Source organism: Belonocnema kinseyi, chromosome 7 (genome assembly GCF_010883055.1).
Source record: "Belonocnema kinseyi isolate 2016_QV_RU_SX_M_011 chromosome 7, B_treatae_v1, whole genome shotgun sequence".
Lineage (NCBI taxonomy): Eukaryota > Metazoa > Arthropoda > Insecta > Hymenoptera > Cynipidae > Belonocnema > Belonocnema kinseyi.
In genome coordinates this window covers 77,353,094-77,365,052 of record NC_046663.1, presented here as the reverse complement: position 1 = coordinate 77,365,052, position 11,959 = coordinate 77,353,094, and positions in this window count along the sequence as shown.

The following is an 11,959-nucleotide window of genomic DNA, read 5'->3' as shown; positions in this document are numbered from 1 at the left end:
TGTGATTTTTGAATTTTTAACTAAAATGTGAACAAAATATACATCGTATGGATCAACGTTTGAACACAAAATAAAAATACAACTAATTTTTGTTTAATCCCTGAAATTTACAGTGAAAGATCATTTGTTTCTAAAGCTGCTTTAAATTATTTTTAAAGTGTCTGTTTGTCTGAAAAATGTATACAGAATGATTATGGTTGAAATTACACTGCAAAAAGAATGTATCAGTAGCAATGGCTGGTAGATATTTATTATTATTACTAATAATTTATTGAATAAATTTAGTCAAAGATTTTTCATTTCAATTGATGCCATATACGTATATTCTTGTAAAAATGTGTTCGATATAGTTTTTGCAAATAATTAATGTCAGTATTTATAGCTAAAGCATCTTTTAAAGCACTTTTGATACAACTGCATTTTCTAAAAATTTAAATGATTATTGTATTATTCGTTTTATTTTATTTACCTGAAAACTAGAATCCATGTTAAAGGATTACGTAACATTGCATTTCCTTATATAATACGATCATTTTGATTCTATATTCAAACTTTTTAAATATTTGACCAAATATTAGGACCTGGAATAATCTAGTACGTTAACAGATCCTATTGACATTTCCTCCAGCAATAGAAAACCAAATTGAGAGCTTCTACCAATCCTTCGGCAAACAAGTTACCTTCTCATAGCAAAATTCAGTGTCAAGTCGGGTGAAGAGGCTTTTGCAATTTTCACGAAATAACGTTGAGACGCGTATATTTATCTTGCTGCTCTAGATTATGCAATATCACGCAATATCACAAGTTCAGTTAAATGGAAGCCGACGACGAACTCGTCTATTTCGATACTTTTTTGTCTTCGAGAAACAAGAAAACCTTGCCTTTGTCAAAGATAATTAAGTCTTTTTTCATTATAAAGTTTTCGCTCTGAAAGATTAATATTTAAATCCTTTTTATTTAAAACAAATATAAACATCATATAGGTTGATCAATAGGGTGGTCCAACAATGCATGGCAATTTTTTTCATGTTAGAGGGTGACGATCTTCTTATTTCATTCTAAATTTGAAAAAAGAAATTCTATATATTTAAAAAAAATGTGACTAGAAAGTATAGAGGCTTGTAGAGAATAATCCAATAAACAATTTCATGTATCAGACATATGGGTTTCACACCCTGAACACACCCTTACGAGTTCCTGATAACTACCCTTAAAACCAAAAATGTAAATTCTTCACGAAATTTACACTTTGAGCACTGTATTCTCGTCTTTTTTTACTTCAAATTATTTTTACTGGTCTAGTGGAATATTGATCAACATTTTTTAATTAATTTTCAATTATTTAAATAAATGCCATTTTCAAAAATAATTTTCTTTCGAAAGTTCGTTTATTGAGAATTATTATTATTTCTTTAGTGGAATATTTATCAGCACTTATTGTTTATACTATTGGAAAATATTTTTAAATAAATTTCTTATTACCGAAAATAAAATGCCAGTTTGACGAATTTTTAGTGAAAAACTTTTTTTAAGCAAACGTAACTTGTTTACATAATTAAAAGTAAGTAAACAATATCGATACATATTTACTAGATCATCAGTACTAATTTTCCTTAAAAAACAATATTTTAAACAAATTATTGAAACAAATGGAATTGGTTTGAACAATTAAAAATTAATAAACTAATTTTGATAAACATTTTACTGAATGAATAGTAATATTTTTTATTTAAAAAATGGTAAACAAAAATTATTTAAAGAAATTCCATTTGTTCAAACAGTTGAAAATTAATGAACTAATGTTAATAAATATTCCGCTAGCCCAATTTAAAAATTTTCAATAAAAAAAGACGAGAATACATTGTTCAAAAGGTAGATTTCATGAAGAATTGACACTTTTGTCTTTAAGGGTAGTTTCCGGGAGCTTTTCGGGGTGTGTTCGGAGTGTGAAACACATATGTCTAATACGTGAAATTCTTTGTTGGATTTCTCTATAAGCTTCTAAACTTTTTCTTCGCATTTTCCCAAAGCCTAACAACATATTCCAAAAACTCGAAAAAGTGATTTTACCCTATGCATTTTACATTACATTAAAACCGGCACTTCTTAAAAAAAATCAAAAGAACAAGGGAATTTCTTTTTTCCGATTTGGAATAAAATGGTGGGATTTTCAACCTCTAAAATCCATTTTTTTTATTATATTCAGCGGTCGCGCAAATCCAATGAAGTTTAAGACGTATTTTCCATAAGAAAAATCGATTTCGTTAATTTTATTCGGAATCGTAAATAATAGGTGAATCAATTTGCAACTGAAGATTTTCTTTCTTTTACGCTCTACAATAAAATTCTTGTTGAAATTTAAAAAAACCTTTTACAAGTAATTTACAGACCTAGTTCTCCCTCCTACTCCTAATTATTTCATACTTTGTTACCATCTCTTTTGTAAGATAGCTTCTTTGTTTAAATTAATTCTTATTAACATTGTGAAAGGGCACAAATGATTTACTAAAAAAAATTAAATACTATTTGGAAAATGATCCGTGTTGAGGTTTACTTATTATTTGTTCATAACTCAAAAGTCAAAGCAAAACTAAAGATTTCAGAAAAAATAAGCTTTCCAGCATTATTCTCGGAGAAGGTGGTTCGAAACAATAATTAATTGTTTTTGAAACTATGCTTGTTAACTTAGATTATTTATTATTTCAGTATGTAAAGAGTTTATAAAAAGTAAAAAATTTCAGAAGAAACTGCAACTATAAATTATCGATAAAAAAGATAGTTATGAACGACAATAATTTGTTTAAATAATTTGTGTTCTTAAAATTAATTATTCATTAAATCACTTACGGTGAAAAGTAGAAACATAGTTTCAAATTTCAGAAAAAGCCACAGCTTTCTGATGTTATTCAAATTGAATAATAATGAGAATGATAATAAATTATTTTAACCGCTAATTTAGTAACTGTAATGATTGTTTAACTCACTTTAATTTAAAAATAGACAAAAAGTAAAAGATTTTTGAAAAAACAGCAGTTTTCTAGCATTATTCTAGAAGAATATCATTACAATAATAAGCATTTGTCTAAAAAATTATTGTTGTTAACATTCATTAGGTATTACTTCAGTCTCAGTGTGAATTGGACAAAAAAAGGAAAATTTTGGAACAAACTGCGACTTTCAAACTCTGTTCTAAAAGAAAATTGCTAAAAATAATAATAAATAGTTTAAATAATCTATTTAAATATCTCATTATAAGTATAAAGTAGTATTTTATGGAATCGAAATAATGCGCATTGAAAAAAACACAAAATATCCTAATTAAAGCCGACAATTTTCAGAGCCCAGTTTTTCACTTTTACAGTTTTTTTGGTATCCAATAAAACAGATTTATAAGGGTAATGTTTTAAAAACTGCATGAGGCATGAGGCTTATGCCACCTGTAAACATAATTTTTTAAATAAAAAAAATGGAATTAGTTTTGTGTGGATTAGAACAAATTTCCGGATGATACGCATATTCGTGAGAGAAAAATCTGGGCAGTGGTCAAACTGGAAAGTTTGAGTAATAATAAATAAAATATTGGGAACAATATTTATATTAAAAACTATATATTTTTCGATGCAACAAGTGCATTCCTGAAAACCTGAAAACACACTCAACAGAACTGAAAATGAGACGACTTAAGCTCATAAGACGTAGGTGTTTAATTCACACAAACAATAGATACGAGTTTTTACTTGTGTAGTGAATTGGCACTCAAATGGCGAGTACATCTTTTTGGTCTTTATTCATACTTGGCAGAGAGTCAGTTCCACAATCTAAAGTGAAAAGTCTCTGCTACTTAAGAGTAGTATTTCTCGTACTTTTACACTTCGGGTCTTATTGCTCAGCTTCTCTGGATGTACTTTCCAGTTTCAGTATTGGTGAGATAAAAAATGTTATATCTCCAGGTGAATGATTGTTTTTAATAACAAACATTGAGCGAAAAAAGAAAACAAGATGTCGGTGGTCAATTATTTCTCGCCAGGCAGAAAAGATAGACCTAACTAATAACTGTCTTTACCTACTTGAGGATATTGCCAGATTTTCGATTTTCTTTCTATATAATAAAGTTATTAAAATCTGTATATTAAAAAACGACACGATAAATTTAAACAATGAAAGATCATTACATATAATAAAAATACGAATTTTTTAAACAGAAAGAAATAATTGTTTAAACAATGCATTTTTTTACATCAAAATATTATTGTTAAACCTAGCAATTGAATCATCAACAACGAAAAAATTAGGTCAGTTAAATTAGCCCCCCCACTCTTAATTTTTGAGTTTTCTATACCTCCCCCATTTGAAAAATCAAATTTTAAATCACATGATCTTGAAGATCTTCAAATGCGCTCATATGCGCCATAGAGAAAAAAGTTTTGCACCACATTGATAACCGAGTTATTAGCGATCGAAATGAAGGGGGCTGGCGTCATTTTTGTGTACTACTAACATTTTCCCAAATTCATCATACCTATCGTTCATAACTTCAAATGCGCTCAAATGCGCCACCACTAAAAAATTTTGCGCTAGCTAATTAACAAAGATATGAAATTTAGAGGGTGGGCGCAGTGTAACGCCAGTGTTAAATAATCAACAGTGATGTGCAATATAAAGTTGATGAAGGGCGTTTTCTATAGGGATTCAAATGCGCTCATATGCGCCATAAAGAAAAAATTTTGCGCCACACTGATAACCGATATATCAATGATCAAAATGGGGGGGGGGGGGCGTCATTTTTCTACACTAATTGCCTTTATTCAAATTCATCATGCCTATCTTTCATATCTTCAAACGCGCTCAAATGCGCCACCACTAAGAAATTTTGCGCTAGCTAATTAGCAAAGATATCATATTTTGGAGGGGGACAGTGTGACGCAGGTGTTAAATCCTCAACAGTCAATGGCAATATAAATTTGAAGACATGGATTCTTTCAACTTCAAATGCGCTAATATGCGCTATAATTTGTTGTTGAAAATTTTCAAAATTGTCTGAGATATAGAGGTAACAAAATTTTATGAAGTAATGACCAACAAAATAAAAAGCTTACAATCCGCAATGATGAAGAGAGTTTCATATGGGGTTTCAAATGCGCTCAAATGCGCTACTTTCGAAACTAACAAAAACAATAATCAAACCCCCAATTAACACTTTCTACCGCTAAATTACCCGATGATATCTCCACATAACCTAAATTGCAATACAAAAATTTATAATGATCTCTTCAGACAGAATTTCAAATGCGCTGATATGCGCCACTTTGAAAATTGACAAAAAACATAAACAACACCCTCATTACCACTTGCTACGATCTCCTATTCATTGATGTCTCCAAATAACTTAAACGGCAGTATAAAAATTCATAATTATCTCTTCGGATAGGATTTTAAATTCGCTCATATGCGCCACTTTCAAAAATGAAAAAAAATCATAATCAAAGAATCATAATAAAAAATCAGTGGGGAGTGTGTTGTCCCTGATTTAAAAATAGTGATTTGTTAACCGAATTGAGAAAATAGGCGATTCCCAACAAGCATGCTGCGCGAATAAATCTAGCGTCGTTATTACAGGAGTTGGGAATCTGCTAGTGTCCAACATGTTTAATACATTGTGAAGATTCCTCAAATGAAAATCCTCTACACCTTAAATTGAGTGGTCATTCACAAAATACGTGATACATTTTTCAGAAACTTCTACCCACCCCCCCTGCGTGATACTTTCTCCATTGGTCTTAACATGGAGGATGATACTTCGGCAGACCCCCACCTTCCCCTGAATGTATCACGTATTTTGTGAATTACCCCTAAATTCAAGGTGTAGAGGACTTTCATTTGAGGAGTGTTCAGAATATATTTAACATTTTGGACACTAGCAGATTCCCAACTTCTGTAATAAAGACGCTAGATTCACTCGCGCAGTAACTTCATGCTTGTTGGGAATCTCCTATTTTCTCAATTCGGTTAACAATTCACTATATTTAAATCAGGGACAACACACTCCCTAGGGATTCTTTATCATTTGCTTTTTATAAAATGTTATACAGCTATTAATGTTCTTCGGTGTTAACAGCGTGGGGTAGATAGATGATACGTTGTAATACTGATGTTGATTAAAGTTTTTTCTTGAATTTTTAAAGTGGCACATATAAGCGCATTTGAATTCCTATCCGAAGAGACCATTCTAAATTATTATAATGCAATTTAATTTATTTGGAGATATCATCGGATAGTGACTCGTAAAAATTGTTAATGAGAGGGTTGATTATGGTTTTTTGTCAGTTATTAAAGTGGCGCATATGAGCGCATTTAAAATCCTATCCGAAGAGATAATTATGAAATTTTATACTGCAATTTAAGTTATTTGGAGACATCAATGAATAGGAAATCGTAGCAAGTGGTAATGAGGGGATGATTATGGTTTTTTGTCAATTTCGAAAGTGGCGCATATGAGCGCATTTGAAATCCTATCTACAGAGATCATTATGAATTTTTATACTGCAATTTAAATTATTTGGAGACATCATTGAATTTTGGATCGTAGTCAGAGGTAATGAGGGGGTTGATTATGGTTTTTTGTCAATTTCGAAAGTGGCGCAGATGAGCGCATTTGAAATCCTAGACGAAGAAATCATCGTAAATTCTTATTTTGTAATTAAAGTTATTTGGAGATATCATCGGGTGGTGGATCGATAACAATTAATTATAAAGGGGTTGTTTATGTTTTTTGTCAATTTTAAAAGTGGCGCATATGAGCGCATTTGAAACCCCATCGAAAACTCCCTTTATCAATACGGATTGCAAGCTTTTTATTTTGGTGGTCATCACTTCGTAAAATTTTGTTACCTCTACATCTTGGGTAATTTTCAAAATTTTCGAAAAAAAATTTTTGCGCATATGAGCGAATTTGAAGTTGAAAGAGTCTATGTCTTCAACTTTATATTTCAAATCACTGCTGAGGATTTAACACCTACGTTACACTGCCCCCCTCCAAAATATAATATTTTTGTTAATTAGCTCGCGCAAAATTTTCTAGTGGTGGCGCATTTGAGCGCATTTGAAGTTATGAAAGATTGGTATGATGAATTTGAAAAAAGGCAATTAGTTTAGAAAAATGACGTCAGCCCCCCCCCCATTTTCATCGTTGATATGCCGGTTATCAATGTGGCGCAAAATTTTTTCTTTATGGCGCATATGAGCGCATTTGAATCTCCATAGAAAACTCCCTTCATCAATGCGGATTGCAAACTTTTAATTTGGTTGGTCATCACTTCGTAAAATTTTGCTACCGCTATATCTTGGGCAATTTTCGAAATCTCAAAAAAAAAATTATGGTGCATATGAGCGCATTTGAAGTCGAACGAATCCATGTCCTTACCTTTATATTGCACATCACTGTTAAGGATTTACATCTGCGTTACACTGGCCTCCCCTCCAAATTTGATATCTTTGTTAATTAGCTAGCGCAACATTTTTTAGTGGTGGGGCATTTGAGTGCATTTGAAGTTATGAGAGATAGGTATGATGAAGTTGGAAAAATATTCTTAGTTTAGAAAAATGACGCCAGCCCCTCCTCCCCCCATTTAGATTGCTAATAACTCGGTTATCAATTTGGTGCACAACATTTTTTCTCTGTGACGCATATGAGCGTATTTGAAGATCTTCAAGATCATTTTTAAAATAGGGGATATAGCGTTACGCTGCTCCCCCCCCCCCCCGGTGTAACACTTGACATAACTCCTATAGTTTTGTGGCGCCAAAATTTTAATCGGTGGCGCATTTGGGACGCAATTCAGTGGGCTATGGAAAACCCGAAAATTAAGAGGGGGGCTGCTATAATCGACCTAAGAAAATTAATTATCAACCAAGCAGTTGCAATGACAGCCAAATTGTTGAACGTTCATGCAAAATCCACGAATAAAAAAAAAACCTGTTGAATTCTTAATTTGGATGGACGAATTTTCTAACGAAAAAGACGAATATTTAACAAAACAGAAGATTATCAACGAAATAATTCAATTTTAAAAAATAACGAAATCGAGTATCAATCAAACTGTTTCATTGACAACAAAATAGTTGAAAAATCATTAAAACTTTAACGAAACCGTTTCGTTAGAACAAAATAGTAGAAGAATCATGAAAAATTTAACGAAAGAGATGGATATCCAACTGATAACATTTTTAACATAGTAGATTAACTTTTAATGAACTATTTCGATTTACAATAAATTAAATCAACTTTCAAACAAGGTATTTAATTTTGAATTAAAAATGTCGATTTTCAACGAAAATAGATAAAATTGCAGTTAATTGTCAACCAATGGAATAAATATTGAGCTAAAATGATGCATCTTCATTAAAAAAATTAAATTTTGAAGCAAGCAGTGCAATTTTGAATCAAGAATAGTAATTTTGTACAAAAAAATAGACATTTTTAACGGCATACATACATTTTCAACCAAATAGTTGACTTTTTAACTATAAAGGATCAAGTTTTAACCAAAAAGAGAATAGTTTAACATCCAGCTAAAAAACTAATTAAAAAAAATCATTTTCAACAAATTAGTTTAATCTTCGACCAATAAAATGAATTCCAAGTAAACTATTTCAACTTTCAACTAGTTCTTTCAATTTTCAGTCAAGAAGACTAAGTTTGTTCAAAAAAGACAAATGAACAAAAAAATACATCAATGCTCAACCAAATTGTTTAATTTTTATCTGAAAACTATCAATTTTCTACCGATTAAAAAACACATTAATCTTTAGTGAAATTTGCAGTAAAATAATTTGTTGTCTTTATAAAGTACGATTTTTCAACAAAATGATTAAATTTTTAAACAAAGAGATAAATCTTCAACTAAAACAATGAGTCCTTATAAAAAATGAATTTTAAACCAGCTAGTTAAATATTCAATTAAGAACGTTAATCTTCTACGAAATAAGGATACATTTTTAGTTAAATCGTACATTTTCAACCAAATAGTTGAATTTTCAGCAACAAAATATTAATTCTAAATAAAACCTGTAATGGTTAAATTGGCAACTTAAGACGATTAATTTTTAGCCAAAGGTTGATTGTTCAAATTTTCAGTTAAGAAAATTAATCTTGGACTAAAAATACTAATTTTTGATAACAAAGTGCAAAAATAGTATTACACTTTTAAATAGAAAACAATGCATTTTCAACCAAAAATGGTTTGATTTGCTTATTGGGTGTTAATATTTCATTACGCATTTAAGCTAAAAAGCATAAATGAGGGGAAGTTTCTTGATAAGAGGGGAAAAAAGGCGAATTATGGGAAAAAGTAAAAAAAGTGGATTCATAGAGCTATTGAATTATTCTTATAGAATCTATTATTCAAGTCAAAAAAGAATTAGAATGATTAACGCATAGCGAAGTTATATGGAAATTCGCTATTAAGACCCTATACAATTTTGAATTGTAGACTAAAAAATGAAGTTTTTTTTCGTTCATTACTATTTTTATAATAGCTGCAGATACTGGCAATCTTTTTTTCTTATATCCAACCTAACTTGTCTCACGAGAGGTCAACCTCAACACGTAGTAATCACGTAACTGGAGATCCCTTTAACAAGATGTGGAAGAAATAAATAGCGCGGTCACGTTCAAAGCCGCGTTTTACGGGAGCCATGCAGTATAAGAGTAGACGAAGTTATCAAAGTTTCCAAGAAAAATACATGGGAATGGGCGATATGTTATGCTTAGGGTGGTCATTTTTGGCCTCCAAGCGCTTAAGCTCACCTTGAGCTCACACCATGACCTCGTCTGACTCTTCTAACTTATTTCCCCACCTTAACTCTCTTTCTCCTTTTTTCATACTTTTTTGGTGGACTTTTCATTAATGAAAAATGTTGAACATCGAAAGAGTAAGACTTAATTCACTACTTTTGAATCCGAGACGCTCTCTAACGAGATCATATTCTGGGAATCGGTTCAAAATATATCAGGAAATATCTGTATGGCCCACATGAGATTTTATTTTGTGTAAATAATGCAATTTTACTTATTCTTTTTAAGATAGGGCTCTAAAGTTCTGTTTTCAGTTATATTCCCAGTTTCAAATTAATAAAGTTGCACCATTAAAACAAATAAAAACTAAAATAGGCCAAACAGACGTACTCTCATTTGTTTTAAATCATTTCCTGAATTTCAACAAATTAATAAAAATGTTCAAATTATAAAGCCGCTGAATATTGAAATTTTGAGGTTAAGAGCAGTCTCTGGCAAGAGCGATCTACTCGCATAATAAAAAAAACTCCAATCATACAATTAAAATTTTGTAACATTTGCATTCTTCTTTCCAACTCTAATGTAAATAATAGTTATTTTTACAAAAATCTATGAAAAAGTCGATTTTTCGATGATAATACACAAAAATGTATTCTATCATGACAAATTTTTATTTATTTGCCCTGTCCAAGAAGATTTATTTTTTACCAGAAATGACAAATTTTCAACGAAATATAATAAGAAAAATCTTGAATTTTCATGAAATTTTTCCATTCCCATGTTTTTTGTAATTTATTATAGAAAAATGTAATTTTGTATAGGTTTTTGTAAAAATACCATTTATTTACATTAATTGAGAAAGAAGAATGCAATCCTCAAACTTTTCAATGATATCACTGGAGTTTATTTAATTTTGGGAGCAGATCGCTCTGGTAAAAGACTGCTTCTAACCTCAAAATCTCAACAAAGAATGCCATCGCATTTTACATCAGCAGTGGAATTTGATCATGTAAAATGAAACGAATTCCATGCATCACAGGAAAATTACTTAATTTTATGTTCATACTCATAGGAAATAATCAATTCTAACTGAAAACAATAAGTTTAAAAATACTGCATTGTGACACTAACATCACTTAAAAGTAGAAAAGTATCAATAAACTAGCAGTTGATTTTCACCACAAAATCAGCTTCATAACATGTATAAGCTTCCAAACTTTTATATACTTTTACTTCTTTTGCGGTGTAAGAACTGTGAGATGGAATAAAATATGACACTATATCCACTATAGTGACCGAATGCACTAAACTCAGGTTTTCACTAAAATCTATGTATCTAAAAGCGCATACGGAATAACATTTTTATTTTTTTCCACTTTTTGGATATATCGGGTCTTGACACTTACCGAAAATTTCATCAAATATTCGATCCTTCTTTCAGAAAAACAAAAACAGTTTTAAAATCTCCAGCAACACCAGAAAACTACAGGGACATAAGGCAATGTTGTTCCATTAAAGGTACACCCATTTTAAATTTGTATGGCTGAATGAGAATGCTCTATGACGACAAGCCGCCAATAGGTCTCAGAGAATATATTCAGAGGAAAATAATTTTAAATATCATAAACTTGTTCTCGAGTGAACATGGTTTTTCTTCATAGCCACGTACTAAGTCAACAGAGGAAAAACAAACTGTCAATCTGACGCTAATTTTAGGGTGATATATACCTGCAACAAAAAATATTCTTGATGGTGTGAATGCTACCACTTCACAAGGTATCGTTTTCCTTGTACTTGGGGTACAAAACGTCACCTACTATCAATTATTTTTACAGATTTGCGGCAAACGCAATCGACGAGTTTTGCACCCCAAATATGAGCGAGGTGGAACACCATCTTGAAATTCTCGAGAATAAAATTGATCTCAGATATTTCATTGTAAAGTGACAGATGAGATGAAGATGTTAAAAGATAATATAATAGGATGTTTGAAATCTTTTGCGATGATGATGTAGGTACAAAATTACCAGCACGGTGTAGTTGAGAGTTCGTCTTTTATACCGTTATGCTTAAACTTACTTATTCCATTATATATCTATATATAAACTTTCGAACCTTGGCAGTAAAATTCCTGCCAGATGTGATGTAGTCAATCACACACTGAAT